The 23038-nt window shown below is 43.7% G+C and overlaps 1 protein-coding gene across 7 annotated transcripts in view; it reads right to left on the bottom strand.

Annotated features, from left to right (window-relative positions):
- The window catches only part of LYPD6B (LY6/PLAUR domain containing 6B), a 184458-nt gene that overhangs the window by 33718 nt on the left and 127702 nt on the right, over positions 1 to 23038 (bottom strand). For 2 of the 7 annotated variants that reach the window (XM_072960943.1, XM_072960947.1), the window contains exon 2: positions 16840 to 16905. The exons of the other annotated variants lie outside the window; for them this stretch is intronic. The gene's annotated coding sequence lies outside the window, so the exon portion shown is untranslated. The remainder of the gene's footprint in view (positions 1 to 16839; positions 16906 to 23038) is intronic. 7 annotated transcript variants of the gene reach the window in all.

Below are 23038 nucleotides of genomic sequence, written 5' to 3'. Positions count from 1 at the left end.
GGCCCTCCCACAGCTGGGGCGGGTCCAGCGTTAGCAGCTACTGGCGTTATGGGCATGTGCACACAGAAGCGGGGCTGGGGTCTGGGCTGATTCCGTAGCTCCCAGGGTGGGTCCAGGCGTGCGGTTACAGCGGGCCAGCTGCCAGACTTTGGTGGGTCTGCATCCAAGGCTTTTTGAGCACAGTGCCTGAGGGACATCTGGGCTAAATGCTGGTGTTCCCACAGCTGAGGCTGGGACGAGGGCAGTGCCAACAACAGTGTACCTTGTGAATGAGCACAACAGGTAACAGGCGACCCCACAGAGCACGGTTCCTGGTGGGCAGCTCCTGTGAGGAATGCTCTGTGACTCCTCTCCCAGTGGGAGCACTCCAGCCCCACCTACATCACACCACAGTTTAGAACCAGATCTGGGGACAAATATTCCAACAATTAGGGAGCAGAACCCTGTCCTTTGACAGGGCTGTGACAACCACAGAGCAAAGAGGGGCCCCACTCAACATCCAGTGCAGGCTCTGGTCACAATACGAGTCACACCCCCCAATTGAGGGGAAAACAGCCAGCACACATGGAGGAACGACATGGCAGGCATCCATACTAAAACAGCCCCCTCACCCAAAATACTAGACTCATGCTGGCTACGGAAGGACACGCCCACATAAAGACAGCCCTTTAAGACCAGAGCAGGTAACTGTTTCTCCCAATTCAGTCAGAGAAACATAAATAAAATAAAGGAGCAGGGGAACCACTCCCAAATAAAAGGAACAAGAGAATTTTAACAAACAATGAAACAGATCTCTCCAGTCCACTAAACCATGAGTTCAAAAAGGAGGTAATCAAAATACTGAAGGAATTTAGAAGGCTATTGATAGAAATGCAGGTCACTATAACAAGGAGCTAGAAGCTATAAAGAGGAGCCAAACAAAATTAGAAAACTCACTTGCTGAGATAAAAACTGAGCTAAAGGCAACAAATAGCAAACTAAGTAATGCAGAAGAATGAATAAGTGATCTAGAAGATAGACTAATGGAAATCACCCAAGCGGCAGACAGGGACAAATTTTTTAAATCAAAGCAATATATGTGACCTATGAGATAATATAAAGTGTGTCAGTCTACACATAATAGGGATCCCAGAGGAGAAGAAAGAGAAAAGGGGGTCAAAAATGTATCTGAAGAAATTATGGCTAAAAGCTTCCCCAAATTAAAGAAGAAAACAAATATCCAGGTACAGGGAAGCACAGAGGGTCCCAAACAAAATGAACCCAGACAGACCCACACTAAGATACATTATAATTAAAGTGGCAAAAAGGAGAGACAAAGAGAGGGCTCTAAAGACAGCAAGGGAAAAACAGGGTTAGTTACAAGGGAACCCCTATGAAGCTATCAGCTGATTTCTCTACAGAAACGCTGTAGACCAGGAGGGAGTGGCAAGATATATTCCAAGTCCCGAAAGGGAAAAATCTGCAACCTACAATATTCCACCCAGCAAGATTATCATTTAGAATAGAAGGGGAGAAAGAATTTCTTATACAAGCAAAAACTAAAACCATTCAGCAATACTAAACATATCCTAAAAAATATTGAAAGGTCTTCTCCAAATAGGAAAGAAGCTTGACTCTATAGGAAGGAAAAAAAATCACAATAGGAAAGTAAGTCACTTAAATAAGCCAGTACATAGATTTAAAAAAAAAAAAAAGACAATGAAAAATTATTGTGAAAGTGATTGTAACTACAAAGAACAGCCAAAGGAATAACCAGGATGTAAAGGAAGACATCAAAATCATAAAGCATGGGAAAGGGGAGTAAGAAAATGTAGATTTTTTAAGAATATGTTTGAGTTTATATGACTACCAGTTTAAAATAAACATATATAATAATGTGTTAACACACTTGAAAACCAGGATAAGCACAAATCATAACATAACAACCAGTTCACAAAAACCAAAAAGAAGAGAACACAAGCACAATATATAAGAAAACCATCAAACCACAAAAGGAAAAATGAAAAAGCACGGAACAAAGTAGAAATATAAAATCATTTGGAAAATTAAGTTTAAATTGGCAACAATTATATATCTATTGACAATTACCTTAAATGTCAATGGACTAAATGCTCCGATCAAAAGATAAAGAGTGGCAGATTGGACAGTAAAGTAAGCACCTACAATACACCGCCTAGTCATTTCCAAACATAAGCATATGAAATCACCACGTTAACACACCTAACACAGTTCTGTCAGTTTCACCACAGCAAAGCTGGCAGTGGAGGGAGGGGGAGACTGGGCAGCCAAGAACTCAGAAAACAAAAATCACGAATTTCCTTTGAAGCCCCAGGCCAGGATTCCCTCCAGGCTCTTATCTCTACCTGTGGTGGGGCCAGTCCCTAAGCCCTAAATCGACCAAGCCACAGGAATTGAGGTGGGGGTACAGCCCCTGCACACACCCGGGCAGGCTGGCCTCAGACCAGTGGGAGTGGTGCCCACTCGAACTTGTTTCAGTTAAGCCTCCTGTTAACAAATAAAACTTAGGGAGCTTCCAATAAGAAAAGAGTCTGGTTAATACTTTTCTCCGATTTGTATTTCAACGTTTGCTTACTTCTTTTTTTCCTCATTGTAGTCTTTCTTTTGGAGACTAAAGGCAAAAAAATTTTTTTTTAAATTCCCACCTTATGAAAAGAAATATGTGTGCCTTGAGGAAGATAAAGGTGTGCTGCAGGTTTGGAATTCTCACTGTTACCAAAGAATTATGACCCTGAAGCAGAGAATCATTAGATCTGCTCGTTTCACTTGTATAACAGGGCATAACGTTGTACCTGCTTCTGCATCGCCCGCTGCATCAGGAAGTTTAGGGGGGAAAGCCCAGCAGAGCCCCCAGTAAATCTGTCTTTTTGTAATTCCAATAAAAAAAAAAGTATTCCCCTCACTTTTTCACACAGAGCCTACCATCACCTTAACCGTGTTTATCGAGACAAAGTGTCTTTGCTAAAGTTAGACATTTTTCTTCTTTGACAGCAAACACTGATTAAATTGACCCAGAAAAATAGTTAGGCAGACCAGAACCCACCTTCCTGCCAGTTACAAAGGGACAGACTTTCCAATTTCTTTTCCTTATTGGTATTTCTTCTCCTTATTGTCAAGAAAAACAAAAGTGACAGAATTTTACAGAAAATTTCTACTGAGGATACAGCTGTTTCCATTTTAACTTAAAAACATTGAAAGATTTCTTACCAGTTTTGTGAATTATCACATCTAACTAAAAGAACTCCTATACCAATGATTGTAAATTTAGGAAAACTGGAGTGAATACAGATGATATATGTACAAACCAACAGTGCAAGCTGAGCTTTCCCCTGGCGGGACTGGACTTGACCATTTCAAGATGAAGGATTCTGAGGGGGCTGTCACTTTGCTTACAATGACATTAGTGGCAAGAGACATTTCCAAAAGGGACTGTAAGTTACGATCAACAACAGTTCTCTGTGAACTGATTATCTCCTCCATATTCAGAATGCCCATTTTAAAAGACAGCAAGTAAATTGACCTTTCCAGTATCACCAACACTGCAAACAGAAATATACCCCAGTTAGAAATCTGGTGGGGGGAATTTTGTCTGAGGCATATGTGTCGATCTGAGCAATAGAGTCTGTTTTCTAATCACCCCCATCAGAAATATAAAATCTCCTTAAAATAAGTTACCCAGAAATCTGTGCTTCATGAGCAATTCACCAACAGGAAAGCTGCAGATTTTACGATAGTTATTGGCACTGTCAGCCAGCAGCTGAGTTACTGAGATGGGTGGACTTGGTTTGAGTGGTGAAATATCTCCTGTTGCCTTTGAAAGTCATCTGCATAATTGCAGAGCTTTCTCGTCCCCATTGAAGAACCATAATTATGTCAGGAAAAAGTGAGGCTCTCTCATCCCCCGTCTGGTGACCGATGCACACACTCCCCTTTCGATTATCCCCGAAGGATGGCACACAAGCATCGTTGTGGGAAGGAAAGCAGGCCTCCTGGCATGCACTTCTCTCTCCTGCCAGCCACTAGCCAGTGATTCTGAAATCACAGAGGACAGCTGGAACTTCGCTTCCTCACCTCCAAACTTGGGTGTTTACAGACTGGCTAATGAAGAAACAATACGTAATCTCACTGCCACTGTAATAGGCAGGCAGGAATGAAAACTGACAGATGTACACTTTTATTCTAGAGCAAGATAAGTGATTTCTATCCTACCAAGCTCTCAAAAGCTGCCTTTCACCTCGTCGGGGAAGGTGTAAAGCATGCTTTTTGCTACTGGCCTGGCCTTTGATGGATTTATTGACAAAACCTACTGGCTAGAGTAAGTGCAGGGACATACCATTCATTGAGAGAGAAGAATGAATACCATCAAGAGACTTGCAGGACCTCATAAAACAGTAGTTCAGCTTAGAAGATCAGGTCTACAATGCATCAGTACTAGGAGGAAAGCATTAAAGGCACATCTCAAGTTTAAAGGAAAACAAAGTCTCAAAAGCAAGGCGAGTCAGCTGCCAGTGCCTGCAGTTGCTGAGAATGGCAGAGCTCTTGCATTTTGACAGGCTCTGCTCTGGGAACAGGGCATGGCTTCTGCGTAGTTCCAGTCACTTCTGTTGTTTGTCACAGGCAAAAAGGGCAGGACATACAGCTAGCTCTACACAGTCTCGTTTGGGAGGGGTAGGAGACAGTAAAGTGACAGAAATTGAGCTAGTTCTGTCCTGACCTCTAGATCACAGCAGTGACAAGATGCTGTCATCATAGTATCTTACAATTTCAATAAAGCTCTGACATTGGGCGGCAATTCAAGAAAAATAAGTCATTGTCTATATGTTGCCTTGTGTATAAAAAAGCTGTGGGGGAGTATTTAAATCTCCAGCCCCTAGTGGAACAGTTATTCTCAAGGTTTAGGGTCCTGGATTTAATTTAGGGTCCTGGATTTAAGGAAACCTTGTTTAGATCCTGAACTCAGGCTCTGATCATCAATGTTAGGAGCTGATGGACTTGAGCAAGCCGATTAACTTCGTAGAGTCCCGGTTTCCGCATCCATAAATCAGGACAGTCAAATTTCAATTTCAGGACTGCGATGAGAAGTAAATGATAAGAAACAGTGAGGATTCAGTGAATTCACTATCAAATATGTTTCACAAGGCCTGGTGTACAGTAAGTGCTCAATAAACGATAGTTCCCTTTGAGGTTTTTTCACTTTCGATTATGGCAAAGGAACAGGGCCAGGTAGTGTAAAAAGCTGACACTGTGGGAGCTTTCTGGTTGTCCCGGTGGCAGATTTAGCAGAACCACTGAGTCCTGTAGGCAGGCTCTGGGTACCACCTGCTGAAGGAGCGCGTTGCAGGGGGGTAAGACGTGCCTGGCAGGTGTGAGATTTGTTCCCAGGGCATTGAGCCATCTCTCCTAACCCTCTGCAGACCTCATGGCAAAGCATCCTGCTGTTGACTCTCAAAATGTACGCCCTTTAAGCCAAAAGGCAAGGTATGAGCTGTTTCATGGCTCTTGGTCATTTACAACCATTTTTTACATAAAAAGCAACACTACTGGCTCCCAAAGAAACAAGGTGAAGGGGAACAGGAGACAGGAGGAAATGGCCAGATGGAAGAACAGCTAAGGCACCCAATTAGAACAAGCATCTCTTTCCTGCCAGGACACTAAAAACAGAATCCCAGCCAGCTTTGCGAGTTACTATCTTAGCCAGTTGGCTGCATGTTTGATGGAAAGAGAGGTCCAACATGGAGAAATAGAAGCTCTTCTTTACCAAATGAGGAATGGTCGGAAATACATTTGAAGAAAACTGCTGTGGCGGTGTTTCAGGTTTAATCTCTCCATGCAGTGTGAATCGAATTTATTCAGCTCACATGCGTGGGACCGTTTCTCTAACTACCAATGCTGCCAATTCCACCTGCAATCTAAAAAACTGAGCTGTACAACTGGTTCCTTAGCTCTCCACATGTAATAACTGAAACACCATTTTTCATGCTCTAGAAAATGCAAACACAGTTGAATTGATCCACTTCAAATCTTCCCAAACAATTCAACTCAGGATGAAAGCAGAGGAGACATTTCAAAGTAAAGGTGATTGGTTGGATGTCTAAGGCATGAGGATACTGGGTGTGTGTGGGTGGGGGAGGTCTCTCTGCAGTAGTTATTGCTTTAAAGCATCAGTGTTACCCTAATTTTAAAGTCTGCCAGATACGCATCCTATATGATTGCATGTGACATCTTTTAAGGTCATAACACCAATGCTTTCCATAGTGTCTATGGTGTAGCTGTCATGCTAGGAACTAGGTAGCTACCAGACACGTCCTGTCAACCACCTGCAGGCACCTGACTATCCTGCATGCCTCACCAAAACAAAGAAAAAAGAAAACAGACTTAGTTTAGAAGCCTGTAAGTCAAGTGGTTCAGCAAAGGGTGAAAAAGTCAGCAGTTAGCATGACCAAGTGCAAGCCACAGGTCTGGGAGTCTAGAGGTCACAGTGGCAGGTGGAAGGGTCTAGGCAGGCCAGGGTCTGGAATCTAGACACTTATTCCTGGAGGCTTTATTCCTGTCTTTGAATGCCTTCCATCCTTTCCAAAACTAATCACCCCTTATTCTGCAAGGCCCAGCCCAAATCCTACTGTCTGTAATCTCACCACTGGGCAGGTGTCTGCTCTTTTGGACATAAGTTTACTAGGTGTTACATACCATTCTGTTTTTATAAAACTCCATCTTCATTATATGAGTAATATAAATACCCCACATACACACATATGTATATTATCAGAATATTCTTCAATAGATTATAAATTTTTGGAAGACAAGAGCCATGTCCCATATGTAGATGGCTGTACCAGACACTGAAGATTCATAAACACAGCCTTGAATTTGAATAAATGAAGGCACAGATGAGTTAAACAGCTGGTTTGTGAGCAAGTAGAAAAGATGTGATTAGTAACGTCTAGGATGGGTAAACTAAGGTAAAGTATAGCCAAACCAACCTGTCTCCCTTCATGGTATGGCCACCAGGCTATTAAATCAGTGGAATTCCATACATGACCTGAATTTTGGGAAGGCAGTAAAAAAAATTTTTTATCCTGTGGAAGTGATGGCAGCTCATAAGCTGCCAAATAGTATTTCTAACTAGATGAGCCTCACCCTAAACATTCTAGTAGTATGATGGATGCAGAATTCTGTATTTATGCTGTTTAACATCTTTACTAACTACTTGCATGAAAATAAGGTGATTTCCTATGAAACCTACTGAGGGCATGAAGCCAGCCTCTCTGTTTCATAACAAAATCAAGTTCTGGGAAAAGACTTCATAGATTACAGCATCAAGCTGAAACCTACATGATACTAAACATGAAGTTTAGAATTTTGGTTCAGATTATCAACAGCATAGGTAGAGAATAACCACGACCCTACTAGTCAGAAATTAGTTTATATGCATTTTATAGTAATTAAAAACACCACATCATTCATATATACACACACATGATTTTATATACATACACACTTACAATGATATATATATATATATATATATATATATATATAGTGCTGCTGTTTAAAGAAGCTGGTGCACAACCAAGTCACATCTTCAGATTACAAGTAATCAAGTAAAAGTCCTCTTCATGTGTCCTGATCACCTTTGGAATACAATCCACTTCTAATGAGGAGCCCCACAGAACCAGACATTCAGGATGGCGAGAGATCTAAAAACTCTGCCTGAACTGTAATACCTAAGAATGTTACACTTGTTTTCCCAGAGAAATTAAAACTTTGGGGGAGTGAGGGGGAGACTGAGAGTTAAAACCCAACCAATAACTTCTCAAATCGCTGGAGAAGAGCAAGTTATTTCAGACCACGACTTCATAAAAGCTACAGGGAGACGCACTTGAGGTCCTTGACTGACAAGGGAATGGCTGCCTGAGAGCCAGGAGCACCTGCTGATGGAACTCTTCAAGGAAGAGGATGGAGGAGTGACCACCAGTGGGGATGCTGTCAAATGCATTTTTGCACTGGGAAATCCAGACTCTTGAGGGAAGAGACCCCAAAGTCCCTTTCAAGTCTATGGTCTTCATTAAAGCTGATGGGGAAGGGAGTAGAGGGGCAGGAGACAGACATCTCGGATCTCTGAGTTGTACCACTGAACGCGACACAATCTCATCTGCATCAATTCAGACTGAAAGTCCCTCGAGAAGAGCTCTGTCCCGACAAATTCACACATGTGGTCGAGGAGCTTTTGTGGCTCATGATGCCTGGTCTGGGTGAGTGTCCTGCTCTTGACATCTTAAATGTAAGGAGGCATATGGAAAATGAGGCGGAAATGGGCAAAAAGGGCAAAGCACAGGACAAATGAGCTTGTAGGAGTGAGAAGGCAGGAAGCGTGTGGTGGAGGCCTACAATTCAGAATGGAGAGGGGTAATCACAAAGCTGTGGGTTCTCCCATGGATGACAGGTGTTTACTGCAGATCCTGGGAAGGAAACCATGGAGTAAATTTCCGTAGTAGAGTATTTTCCTTTTAAGCTAGCACAACCAATACTTCTTCACCACAATGGCTCCAATGTTCTCATAGTGGTGAATAGCATCGAAAACAATGCTTTTTCTTGTTCAAAACCTTTCCCTGTGTTACTGCAAACACATGGCCTTTCTTGAGTCCCCCTTTCCCTATTCCCTGCGTCCCCCTACCACACACAGCGACAACAGACTGGGGATACAGGACCAAAAAAAAAAAAAAAATTCAGGCTGAAAGAAAAAAAAAAAAAACCTTCACATAAAGAATGAGAAAAACAGAATTTCTAAACCTGACTTTTAAAAACTGAAAGGTAAGGGGAATTTTATAGACCCAGAAAGTGACAAAATGAAGAGAAAGACATCCAGTCTACCCCAAAGGTGATAAAATATTTTATTTGTGTTTTGGTTGTGAAAAAGAAAATAAATCATTAAAATGACTGTCAGAATGGCTCCAGGATAAGGGTACTGAATAGGACTTGGCTATAAATGTTGGAGAGAGTAATAAAAGAGTCGGTTTTGTTTCCTTAGCATTTGTCTGGGCTGAGATTTCCTATTTCAACACAAGCAATGGAAAAAGTCAACCCGCCACAGGGCCTGCATTCGTGCCTTCCTTGCAGGCCCATCCAAGAGTCCCAGGGCAGCTGTTCCCCTTCTGCCCCCAGGTTTCCATTCAACGCTGACCCTACAGGGTATGCCATCAAACTGCCAGGGCTTCAGAATCGCAATCTGTCTTATTTTCATGGTTACTAATTATTTCATATATACCTGCTTATAAAATGAGCAGTTTTTTCAGTCCTTATTTTTCTTAGTTCTAGGAATTCAAGATGAAGAAGGCAAAGTTCCTGCCCCCAGCAGCTCAGTCTACAGTCTAAAGGGCCTTGGATTAATTCTGATGTGGTTTAATGATGTATTTCAAGTGCCTGAAGATAAAGAAAGGAGACAGAGTAGCTGTTGTAAAAGCAACTGTTGATTTTATTTAAACCCAGGAAGGATTAGTTAAGAATTTGTAAAAGAGGTAGGACTTTCAAGTAACCCCCAAACGTGCACCCAGCATTTCACCTTGAACATTTTTCCTTTTCTACATGTCAAGCTCTCCCATGAATGTGTGATGGGTCAACTGTCTTAAAAGACAGCTCCCACCCAAAACTAAGCTTCTCTAGGTCGGTGATGAATATAAACACTTAAGAACTTGGAAGTAAACTAAACTCTGGAACGAACTGGAACTAAAACCACGTTCCAGTCAATACTGATCTCTACCATTACCCATGTATTCAAATCTGACCTTACAAAAACTGAAAGGTAAGGGGAATTTGCGACTCAGTCTCTGATTTGTCATCCAAATCATACAGAACAAGACCCAAGAACAGAACTGAGAACAGTGGCATGACAGGGGGACAGGTAGTATCTGTAAGGCAGAAACAACTCCAGCTTCCTTTCACTGGTACCTAGAAAGGGACACATCTTCTTAAGTGTCAAGTCTCTCTCAGCACCATCACAAGGATTAAGTGTCAAGGTGCTCTCAGTGCCATCACAAGGACAAGGCTTTAAAGGGACTTTACTAAGATCCCCACTGAATACTCAGTGGTCAACCTGCAGCACTTCTGAGAAGGTACAGGTACGAGGTACCCCCAAATCACCATTCGTTTCCATAGCCACATCTTTGCTCTTTAGATCAACACCAGGCAGGCTGGGGGGTCTGCTTGCTCATATAATCATTGACCACTAAGATGGCCACTTGGACCATACCAGACAATACAATTCCTCAGATGGACACATGGCTAAACACCTGAACCTACACAGTACCTTCCCAGGATGAGCCATGCTCCACGGCCAAGGCACGTTTACGTAATTCGTATTACCAAACAGGTACCTTGGCTCTGGAGTCCACGGCCTGAAGATTCTTATTCAGCTGAAGCCAATAGGTGCCAGCCTGGATGACTCAGGGGGAACGGTAATGATGGGATGAGTAATCATTCTCTTGAAGTCACTGGCTAGGATAAAAGCAGTTGTCGATTACCTGACGGGACAGGTTTCTCAGGCTGGCCAAGAACAGAACAAATAAATCAATGTCACTTTCCTCTCCAGCATCTTAAAACTCTACATTTGAAGCCCATGTTTCAGCTCACAACTCAAGGAGAGCTATCCACAGAACTATCCATGAGGCCTCTGGTGGTCACAGGAACGGAGGAGACGGAGGAGAAACGGCATAGAGTGTCTGTAACCTTAGAGGAGAGCAGTCCTCTAGGAGTGCCACCTGGCTCTCTGCGCTTCGTCACTGCCTTGCTTATTTTAGGAATCTTTTACAAAGAACGAATACAATGCCTTTTTCTAATAGCGTAAACACATGTTGACAAGTGAAAGTAAAAGCTCAACATGACAGTTCGTTTTAAAGACTTGAAAATGGAAAAGCCTTCCCTTTCAGACATACAAGCAATCTCAGGAGCAAATCCGTGAATGCATTCAGATTCTCATTTCCTAATGAATCTGAATCTCCACACTACCTTCCATACTGCAGCACCCTACTTTACTTTTTTGGAGGAGACACATTAAAATACTATTTACCCGCAACTAGTAGACAAATAAGCACAGTAGTGAATACAGGCAACAACACTGTATCGGCAAACTCACTAAGAGACTAGATCTTAATTATTCCAACCACAAAAAAGAAATGATTATTATGGGACATGACAGAGGTGCTATCACTTCAATGGCAATCATATTACATTATATGTGTATATCAAATCAACATGTATGCTTCAGATTTACAGCATATGTCAAATATATTTCAGCAGAAGACATTAACATCATTTAATTACAAATGAAATGCTACTAAAGATATATCCATTCAAAAAATAAACTGATTTAACAGATGGCAAGTAACCATCTACATTGCTGCCTCCTATTAGAGTTCTGTCGGATAAAAGCCAAATCAGTTTGCACTGTGTGTGATTTCTGGCAACAACGTATTGAGATATATTGCTGAGGCTCCAAATAACTTCAGTAAAAAGGCTTGCCTACACCCTTGACCACATCTTAAGTTTCAACGCAAAAGAGAAGCTGGGTGCCTGTGATCAGAGTGTGTGCTGCAAGCGACATTTCTGCCCAAACACATCTATTCAGTGTCCATCTGATGGCGCTACCCCGGGTGGTTAGCACAGATGGGCGATCCCAGAGTAACCACCTCTGCCCTTTTTATCCCAGCATGGACCCACACTTAGCCAGCGGGAGGACCACAGCCGACACGCAGACAGGACTCAATGTCCCCAGGTTAAACATGGAACGCGATCGGGTGAGAACGGGGGAATCGTGCACAGGCTTGTCCTGTGTAGACACAGAGGAAGTTTTCACCTCTATTCTAGACAGACTTCCTGAAGATGAAGTTTCAAGAGCCCCTTAAGGTTAAATTTGAAATGCTGTCCCTTGGTTGGATTACTGACAACAGCCTTTAAAGAAGGAGCCACTGAGGATGAGTAGAAAGTTGCTAAAGAGCCTGTGCCTGGGGTGTGTGAATGTGTACATTTTCAAACTCCCTTTCTCAGCTCAGCTTTCCTTGCCAAGAGCCAGCCTAGAGCAAGATTTTTTTTTAACTTTCTGTGTTTATTGGTAAGCAATCATTGTCACTGCTGGGGGAAAAAAAATGGAGGGGCTTACACATACTTTCAAGTGTTGTCTTCCTACAACACAGGTTGTAAAACCAAACAGAAAGGGGAACAAGGAAACCTAGCCATCCTAGGGTGAGTCGACACTGCAGTAAATTCAAGGAAATACCACGTCTGAAACGTCCTCTCCAGGGTAAGGTGAATAACTCCCCCTCGGGAGGACGAGGGCATTCGCGTGCACCCAGAGTGGGGGGTGAGCCCCAGGCTGCTAAGCACACGAACTCATCCTGCTCATCACCATCCACTGTCCCAGGCGGCCAGCCGCCTCTCACCCACCTCCCTGCACGCACACTCACATCCTTCTCCTGGGCACCACTTGTCCCCAGAATAGGCCATGTTGGCAAGAACCAAAGGCAAACCAATGTTCTTCAGCCAAGCCCCCTGGCTTGACCAGACAGGAGGGAGCCAAAGGAACACCGGCCTGTTGGCCAGATCCATCCCAGGAAGCAATTAGGTTCATAGCCAGGAAAGAACAGCCCCAGAGGCCCCAGAAACGACAGCGGCTTCCCGCCTGTGTTCTGTTCTCATTCTGTGTCGTAAAGGCAGGCTGAGCTATTCGGCTCCATCAAACGCTGTTTGGAGAACTTCTCCTGTAGAGACCTGCCTGTCAGGCTTTCATTTCTGTGCTGGGGATAAACTGCTGGCTTGAATAAGAAAAAAAGAGAAGTAAGCATCCAAAAAGGAAAAATACTTAATGCAGAACAGGATTGTTAACTCTTTAAGATTAGCTGAGGGAAAAGGTTACAAAGGTGACAGAGGATCTACTGCTAAGGGGAAGGCACCCCTGGAGCTTTGAGCTTGACAATTAAGAAATCCGGCTTCAGGGAAGGCCCTGGGGTGGGGAGGTGAGAGAGGCTGGAAGGGGATGGGCGGACAGCAGTGCTGCCCACTCTGGTGTGGGGGGGTGCACATCCAGACTGCCTAGCTTCCTGCTCAGATTCTCCTTGAGTCTCTATTAAGGTGACCATGCGGTTCTCATGTATGCAGAAGATGTAGCAAATACCTCTCAGGAGTGGGAACCAACACTGGTGCTAACCTGAGTCAGTGCAGGAGGATGAGGACGTCAGAAGGAGAAGGCTGGTTGTGGAGTCAAGAGATGACAGTGGGACCAGATGGCAGATGGAATGAGATGCAAGCTGGGAGAGTAACAGCCCTTTAAGTCTTAGACTGGTGGTCTCTCCCGAATTCTAGTGCTAAATACAAGGTGAGAGGGGACCATTTTGAGACTCGAGTCTAATCCTGGCTCCAAAATCTGCTCCCCATCTCTCATACCAAGGAGGAGCTGCAGGCTCATTACTAAGAATGTGGGTGCTGTGGACCACGTAATCCAAGGCTGCAAGGATGACCTTAGAAATGTCAGTGAAATGTGTCACTCTCCTTAGATAAACCACCTGGTACCACCTGGAGATTGACAAATACTGCATAAAAAAAGATTGTCAAGCCACCCTTTTCCTGGGGTAGTCCTTAAACAAAAAGCTCAATAAACACCACATTCTCTCCTTTGGATCTGAAGCTTTCTGATTACCTCAATCCAAGAACAAGAAAGAGGCTGTCTGAAAGGCTACCAGAGGCATTACTCAGTATTTTCATTCTTCAATCACTTTCCCAGCAAAAGAGCAGAGTGACCCATGACCATGACCAGACACCCCCATACATACAGGAGAATTACCCTGTTCCCTGGGATCGAGGGTCTTTATTATCTCCAATGAAGATCTCCTACGAGTGACTGGACCCATTTTTGGCCACATGGGTGTACCCAGAAAGGCCTAGTGTCCCTCCCCAAAGATCTAATCCTCCTGTCTCCAGAAAAAAGAACATGATCCAACAAGAACTCTAAAAGTCAGGAAGGTGTTGTTTCCATTAACTTGAGGGGCATTTGGGGTTAATACACAGACTCTGGAGCGAGACCTCCTGGGTTGAGGGGAAGCTCTGACCCTCTCTGTGCCTCAGTTTTCTCACCTATAAAATGGGAATTGAAAAAACACCTAGTCTAATGAGTTGGTAATGACCAAATGTCTTATGATACGTAAAGAACTTGACACAGTGCTTGCCGTATAGTAAGAACAATGTTAATGTTTGCTTCATCATTATGTTACCGAAGACCTGTTTTCCAGATTTCTCACCTCTCAGATGGGCTGACAATAAATACCATCTATACTTCAGGATGACTTGAAAGCAAGTAAAATAATTTTAAAATAATTTCAGGTTGCTTTCATATCAAAGTTAAGAGCCAAGATAAATTTTAAGTGGCCATCAATTCTTTGCAGCTACTTTTATCACAAGGTGGAGTCTATTTTCAACACCTTCCCCTTGAACTCTGGGCTGGCCCCGTGACTTTCTTTGACCAACAGAACATGCAGCTTCACACACATGACCCTCTGGCCAGACACTCCTGCTGGGTGAAGGAGCCTGAGCCAGCTGCCCGGAGGATGAGGCCACACAACAGATGAGTCCTTGCAGCTGAGGCTCCCTGGATCAGCCCCCTCCCAGGTACAGCTGAGGGTGGGGCATGTGTGACCCCAGGCGAGACCATCAGGACCACCACCCCGTTGAGCCTAGCCAAAATCGCTGATCCACAGAATCATGAGCAAATAAAATGGTTGTTGTTTTAAGCCCCTGAGTTTGGGGTGGTTTATTATTATGCAATAGATAAGAGATACAAAGCCCTCAACAAAGGAGGCTTTATTATCAGTAGCATTTAAAATACAAACATGAAATGAAGCCACTTGTCTGTCTGCCAGCAGATTTACCAACCACCACAGGGTGCTTCCAAGTTCTCATCCCACCCACCTGGGACCCGTCAGGGTGCTGCACTCAGCACGTTAACTTGGGAAAAGCTATGAACAATTAATGATCAAATCTGGGGAGACGGAGGCAAGCTCTCCACACCCAGGTAGATACCAAATTAGGTCTTTCCAAGGAGGGTGGTGGGAACACAGAAGTTTGTTCCTTTTAGTCTGTGATAGAATGTAGGGCCTGAAATGGCAAGATCTGGCTTCCTTGGAAGCAACTTTATTCCAAGAATCTTGGATATTGTGTGATGATGTGGGCAGATGCCTTCAAGACAAGAGCAAGCCAGTTCAAGGTCAGCATCATCAGGTGAGAATCAGGGGCAGCCAGGTGAATCAAGCACATAAACCCCATGGGTCCAGATACGTGGCTCTAAGAAAGCAGGAAGCTCCAAACGCCCTTACTTTTTCTGCTAGTCAAAGCAAGACAGTTATTACAGGCTAAGCTGTGATTTTGCTGTGACTGAAACAAAAACCTATCTCACCCTACAACACAAGGGGAAAAATACAAAGTTCCATAAATCAGTGTTTCCATCTGTAACATGAGGAAAGAACTGATAATCAATATTGTAGGGAAACTGCTCTCAAACATGTTATGAGAGACTTTGGAAGCTTGTCCCTGTTTGTTATAAATAAAACCATCGCATCTAAGTTAGTCATTAACTTGATAAGGTAGAACAGCCACGGTGCTCAGGATTCTCAGATGAAAACCAGTATAATCTGTCTGTACACATACTTATTTGCTCAACCCCTATTTGTTGAGCACAGATTTGTACTATCTACTCTGTGGAGGTGCAGGCCTGGGGGAGAAGCCAGTAGTGGTGGGGGTGTACAGAAATGAACAGCAAGAATTAAAATGAAGTAGCTGAGACACTCCACTTTCCAAGAGCTTACAGTTCTGGTTGTCATGAAAAACAGAAGTTCCTGCTTAAAGCAACTCAGAGTAACCCAGCTAAGCCCCAACCCTGAAATTGCTGCATCAATTGGAACCGACTGGGTTATCAGTCAAGAAGACTTCAGAAAACCCCTGATTTTTGTGGAATTACAGTGCTGACTAGATATAAGCAGACCATAGATGAAGATGCTAAAATCAAGTAATTTACTCAAAGGACTTGCAGCTAGTTTCAATGCAGAGCCTCATCTGGGTCTCCTGAGCTCCAGGCCAGCAGGACTCCTGCCAAACCCCACAGAGACCCCTCTCAAGATACAAGGTATTTACAATGTGAGCGGGCACAGACAACCCCAATTCCAACCCAACCATCAACAGACAGAAATAAGCTATCAATGTGGTGAGGGGAAGCCCTGCACTGACACACGGGAGCTGCTCGAGGACACAGCCTCTCGTGGTGCGGACATAAGAGCCCTCTGACCACATGCACTTCATACAGCACTCAGTGGTCAGTACAACAGGCTTCCGAGAGCAAAGGCACAAGAAAATACTTACGTTAAATTTAAGATTCAAAACTTTAAATACAGAATAACTAAGTGAAACTATTCACAGGGGGGAAAACCACAGCAAAACACACCAGTGTGTTTGTGACTATCGAGTTGGGGTATTTTAAAACTGGGTGATTTTTATTCTTCATTCTTTCTGCTGCTTCCTATAGGCCAAATATTCTTTAACAGCCTTGAACTACTTATATATTTTTGAGCGTTTCGGCGACCTTAATGCAGAGGAGACAAAACGCCAGTGGTAGATGGTGGTCAGAGGGCCACGTGCAGGTGAGCAGGGGCAAGTGTCAGTGTCGAGAGGAGTGCCAGCCATACCACCTGCCTGTGGGGCAGAACGGCAGTGAGGTCGGGCCCTATTCTGTGCTGTCCGGTGGCTTACATCCTGTTTTGCCACTTGGCTGTTCAGCTTTGGGTGACTTACCTCTTTAAACCTCAGTTTCCTCAACTGTAAGAGGTGGGTGTTAATAGGATCTTCCCCACACATATCCTGTGCAGATTAAGAGAGAGAATGCAAATAAAATGCTTAGTCTAGGGCCTGGCAGGAAGTAGGAGGCAACACGTGTTAGCTGTCGTGATAGCAGTGATAGAGATACTTAATATTAGAGTTCTTATTTTTACTGCCATTAGTATCATTATTATGATTGTCATGATCATTATTATAATGTTCCTAACACTATGTTTAACCTGTAACTAAAAAAGAAATAATGTCCTTGCTTTGGGAGATAAGCCGCGGCTCTCCATTTGCCTCACTGCTGGACCATCACTTCCCTGATCTCCATATTCTTTGGGTTAATAGCAGACTCTTAAGTTGAAGGAACAGCGTGCACACCACCCATCATGCCCTGGGGAAACAGTGGTGATGATATGCAGATTCCCACTTGTTTTCTTGAGCCTAATTAGAGCAGTACAATGTCTTCCTTTTAAAAAAGCAAAGAGTAAAGCATCTTAGTAGATATTCTACAGAATTCTGCTTTGTACTTGAAACATGTAATTATCATTAACAAACCCAAGTGCTAATGATTCAGTCTGCTCTTCAGACAAGAAACAGAAAGGTAAACAGGGCCCTGGCCCATCAGCTCACAATCTCACCCAACTTCTTCCCTCACCCACCAGACGCAAGGTGGGAGGTTGGTTACAAGGCGGAGGGCCTCGGGGTGGGAGCTGATAGCCCAGCCAGGCAGACAGCCGCTCAGCCGACCAGGCTCGGGTTTCTGAAGCTTGAAAAAGACAGTCCTCGGCCTTGGCAGCCTGACCTCAGAAACCAGACCTCAGATTTAGTTTTTTCGCCAGGAAAATGGAGACAGGCCTAACAATCAACACTGGTTAGCCTGTGTATTAAGCACCACACCTAAAACCAAAAGGGCCAAATGGATGAGGTAAAGAGCAGCCACCAGTAAAACACGCACTTGAAACGTGCCCGCGTGGACGGATGCTGCCGCCTCCCCTTGGTTGGGGTATAACACTCCTCCTGACTTGGATCGGGAAGTATCTTCTAATCCTGAACACCAAAACATCCTTTATAATTACAAATGCTCAGTAACAGTGAGTGTGTACACTGACTGAACACTTTTGAGCATTGCTCCCCCCCCCCATATTCCCCACCATCCCTGGGCGGTTACTCTGGAAGGTTCTCTTTTAATCGAACAAGTTAGTGTACCATACGCGAAGCAGAGAAGTCTTTCGCCACTAGCCATTCTCTGGGCATGGGCACCAGAATTGTCACTCCTTAGGTTCACCAGAATTGTCACTCAAGCCAAAACCAGGCTTCCGAAACCTAGGACAACAGTGGGAAGCGAAGGGTCAGGACAGGAGAGAAAACCTGGCATCTGTGCTGCTGAGGAGATGGGCCAAGTCAGAGTCCCAGGATATTCTGGCGTCTGCGAGGATCCCAACCTAACTCTGGGCTCTCAAATGAGAAGCCGACCGTTGCCCATGATGGCTTGCTTCTGACCTTAAGAGCGTGTTGTCAGGCTCCTCTCTCCAACAGTGAAGAGGGCTGCACCCAAAAGCAAGCAGCCTCCCAAAGACAAAGGGATAAGGTAAGAGCCACTGCTGGGGATGCGCATTCCCGGACAACTGTAACGCTTTCTAGCGTAAGGCCAGCCTCCGGACGTCGGAAGACTTTAGGATAGCACAGCAGCAGTATCATCAGCTGAGCAACACCAAATGCGAGAAAGCCCTGCAATCGAGGCAGGTGGGGTCACTAAGGTTACAGAGAGGGTGAGCTAACGTTTTATCCACACACGCGTGGGCCTGCCTAATTGCGAATGGTAATAATTGGTGAAATCATGCACCTCATCAGGTCCCTCCACAAAAAGGGCTGTTTCCCAAGGAGCTGGCAGAGCTCTGTACAACACTGACTCGTGTCAGAGCGCTGGCAAGTCAGAGCATTCACACATCCACACGCAATGAAGTCTGTGCCATTCAGCCAGCCCTGCTTGGAAGACAGCCCTACCAGCTGATGAAATAACGACAACATGAGACTTGAACCTAGATGGAGATGGGAGTCTCTACAAGCAGTCAAATATGTGGAAAAGACAACGCCAATTTTAAGGAAATTCTATTCTATATTTGCATACCTATCCATGATGGTTAATTTTACATGTTTAATCAACCTAGCTGGGCAATGCTGTCAAACATGAGTCTAGATTTTGCTGTGAAGGAAATTTTTAGGTATGATTAACATTTAAATAAGGGATATCTGCCAAGATGGCGGAAAAGAAAGACCCTGAGCTCACCTCCTCTCACAAGCACACCAAAGTCACAACTATCTGCAGACCACCACCAATTAAAAAGACCAGAACCTACCAGATAGTCTTCTACAACAAAGACAAAGAAGGAACCACAATAAGACAGATAGGAGAGGAAGACTAGTGATGGAGGCAAGTCTCATATCCATTTTGCTTTGCAAGCCAGCAGAGCTTAGTTTCCAGAGTCCCAGAGGACTGTGGGAAACAGACTTCACTCCTAAAGGGCACATTCAAAATCTCACAAGCTGCAGGACCCAGGGCAAAGGCAGTAGTTTGATAGGAGCCAGGGTCAGACCAATCTACCGGTCTTGGAGAGTCCCCTGGAGAGGCAGAGGGCAGCTGCAGCTCACCCGGGGACACACACACTGGCAGCAGCTGCTCACTGGAGCTCCTTCTAACACACAGACACTGGTGCTGGCAAGGACCATTGTGGATCCTCTCCGTAGCTTATTAGCCCCAGGACCCAGCCTGCCCTGGCCCAACAGCCTGGAGGCACTAGTGCTGGGATGCCTCAGGCACCAACTGGGTGGGGACACAGACCCACCCATCAGCAGACAGGCTGCCTTAAGACCCAGAGTTCACAGCCACCTCTAGACACAGCCCTGCCCACCAGAGGGTCCAGGACTCAGCTACACCCACCAGTAGGCAGGCACCAGCCCAGAACCCCCAGGACCATGGCCTTAACTTCCAAGAAGCTGGCTGTAGCCTCTGGACCAGTTTCACCCACAAGGGGGAAGACACCAGATGCAAAAAAACCTCACAATCCCACAGCATGTAGACCCAGCCTGACCACCTGCAGGCCGGACTCCGCCCTGGGACAAGATGGGCCCTAGCCCTGCAACTAGCAGGCAAACACAGGCTTCAGGACACTCCAGACCCCATACCTAGCTGTGTCAGAAACCTCAGCACCACCAGCAGCAGCAATCTGACACCAGTTCTGGGAGCTCCTGGCCCTGCAATCAGATTCTAGGACCCGGCTCTGCTTCCCAGGAGGCAGGCACGAACCCCAGTACTTGGCTTCACCTACCACTGTCCTCTAGACCCTGATTCTGCCACCAGAGAGCCAGCACTAGTCCCAGAGCCCCCAGGGGTTCTATAGCCAGCCACCTTGTAACCTGGTCCTGCCAACCAACGGCTGGCAGCTGCTGCACAAGGCAGGGTCTGGCAACCAACTGGACCAGTGGCCAACCAAACCTGTGAGAACACCCACAATCATCCTACTACAACAGAAGGATTCAAGCAGTCCTCACAGGAGGAACCCTTAGAGCATATAACTTGGGTGACAAGAAGGGAGTGCACTGCTAGGATGCATAGGACATCTCCTACAAAAGGCCACTTCTCAAAGGCCAGGAAATATAACTAACGTAACAGATATATAAAAATACAAACAGCAACTTAGGCAAAATGAGGCGACAAAGGAACATGTTCCAGATGAAGGAACAAGAAACTCCAGAAGAAGAACTAAGTGAAACAGAGATAGGCAATCTGAGAGAGAGTTCAGGGTACTGATCGTAAAGATGATCAAAGAACTTGGGAGAAGAATGGATGCACAGAGCAAGAAGTTAGAAGTTCCTAACAACGAGTTAGAAAATATAAAGAAAACCAAACAGATAAAGAATACAATAACTGAAATGAATAATACACTAGAAAGAATCAATAGACTAAATAGACAGAGGAATGAATCAGTAAGCTGGAAGACAGAATAGTGGAAATCACTGCCACTGAATAGAAAAAAAGAAAAAAGAATGAAAAGAAATGAGGACAGTTTAAGAGACCTCTGGGACAACATCAAGCACACTAATCTTTCATATCAGGGTCCCAGAAGGAGAAGAGAGAGAGAAAGGGACTGAGAACATATTTGAAGAGGTAATAGCTGAAAACTTCCCTAACCTAAGAAAGAAAATAGTCACCCAAGTCCAGGAAGCACAGTGAATCCCTTACAGGATTAACCCAAAGAACAGACCAAAACACACTGTAATTAAGATGACAATAGTTAAAGATAAAGAGAGAATATTAAAAAGCAGCAAGGGAAAAGCAACAAATAATATACAAGGGAACTCCCACAAGGCTACCAACTGACTTTCCAGCAGAAACTGCAGGACAAAAGGGAGTAGCACAAAATATATGAACTGATCAAAGGGAAACCCCTACAGCCAAGAATACTCTACTCGGCATGGCTCTTGTTCCTATCTGATGGAGAAGTCAAAAACTTTACAGACAAGCAAAAGCTAAGAGAGTTTAGCACCACCAAACCAGCTTTACAATAAATGCTAAAGAAACTTCTTGAGGTGAAAAAGAAAAGGCCACAACAGGAAACAAGAAAATTACAAAATGAAAAAGCTTACCAGTAGGGGCAAACAGTCAGTAAAGGTAGGAATTCATCCATGCCCAAGCTAGTAGGAATGTTAAAAGACGAAAGTAGTAAAATCATCTATATCCACAATAAGCAGTTATAGGATACACAGAACAATTAGATATGAAATATGACATCAAAACCAGTAATCATGAGAGGAGGAGACTACAAATGCAGGATATTTAAAATGCATTTAAAATTAAAAGATCAGTAACTTTAAACAATGAAATATAGATAGAAACATATAGATAGATAGATAGGTATATAAAAACCTCATGGTGACCACAAACCAAATATCTACAATAGACACAGAAACAAAAAGGAATCCAAACATAAAGATAGCCATCAAATCACAAGAGAAGAGAAAAAAAAGGAACTACAAAAACAATCCCCAAACCATTAACAAAATGACAATAAGAACATATATATCAATAATTACCTTAAATGTAAATGGACAAAACACTCCAAAAGACAGACTCAGTGAATGGATACCAAAATAGACTCAAATATATGCTGCCTACAAGAGACTCCCTTCAGATTTACAGACACAGACTGAAAGTGAAAGGATGGAAAAAGATAATCCGTGAAAATGGAAATCAAAAGAAACCCAGGGTAGCAAAACTCAGAACAGACTTGAAAATAAAGACTCTTACAATTGTCCAAGAAGATAGAACAATTGTAAATATACATACACCCTAAACAGGAGCACCTAAGTACCCAAAGCAAATATCAGACATGAAGAGAGAAATTGACAATAACACATTAATAGTAGGGGACCTTAACACCCCACTTACATCAGTCCAGAAAATCATCCAGATCAGAACATCAATAAGAAAACAATGGCCTTAAATGATACATTACACCAGATGAACTTAATAATTGATACATACAGAGCATTCCATCCAAAAGTAGCAGAATATACATTCTTTTCAAGTGTACATGGAACATTCTCCAGGAGAGATCACATGTTGGGCCACAAAGCAAGCCTCCATAAATTTAAGAAAACTGAAATTGTATCAAGCATCTTTTCTGATCACAGCACAATAAGACTAGAAATCAACTACAAGAAAAAAAAACTGCAAAAACCACAAACGTGGAGACTAAACAATATGGTGCTAAATAACCAATGGATGACAGAAGAAATCAAAAGGGAAATCAAACAATACCTAGAGATAAATGAAAACAAAAACAACAATCCAAAATCTATGGGATGCAGCAAAAGCAGTTCTAAGAGGGAAGTTTACAGTGATACAAGAATACCTCAGGAAACAAGAAAAATCTCAAATAAACAACCTAAGTTTATACCCAAAGCAACTAGAGAAGAACAAACAAAACCTAAAGGTAATAGGAGGAAGGAAATTATAACAATCAGAGCAGAAATCAATGAAACAGAGACTAAGACAATAGAAAGGATCAATGAAACTAAAAGCTGTTTCTTTGAAAAGATTAAAAAAAATTGATAAACCTATAGTCAGACTCATCAAGGAAAAAAAAGAGAATGCTTTTATCAATAAAAC

This window comes from Vicugna pacos, chromosome 5 (assembly GCF_048564905.1).
Source record: "Vicugna pacos chromosome 5, VicPac4, whole genome shotgun sequence".
NCBI lineage: Eukaryota > Metazoa > Chordata > Mammalia > Artiodactyla > Camelidae > Vicugna > Vicugna pacos.
This window is presented reverse-complemented; position numbering and strand designations above follow the sequence as displayed.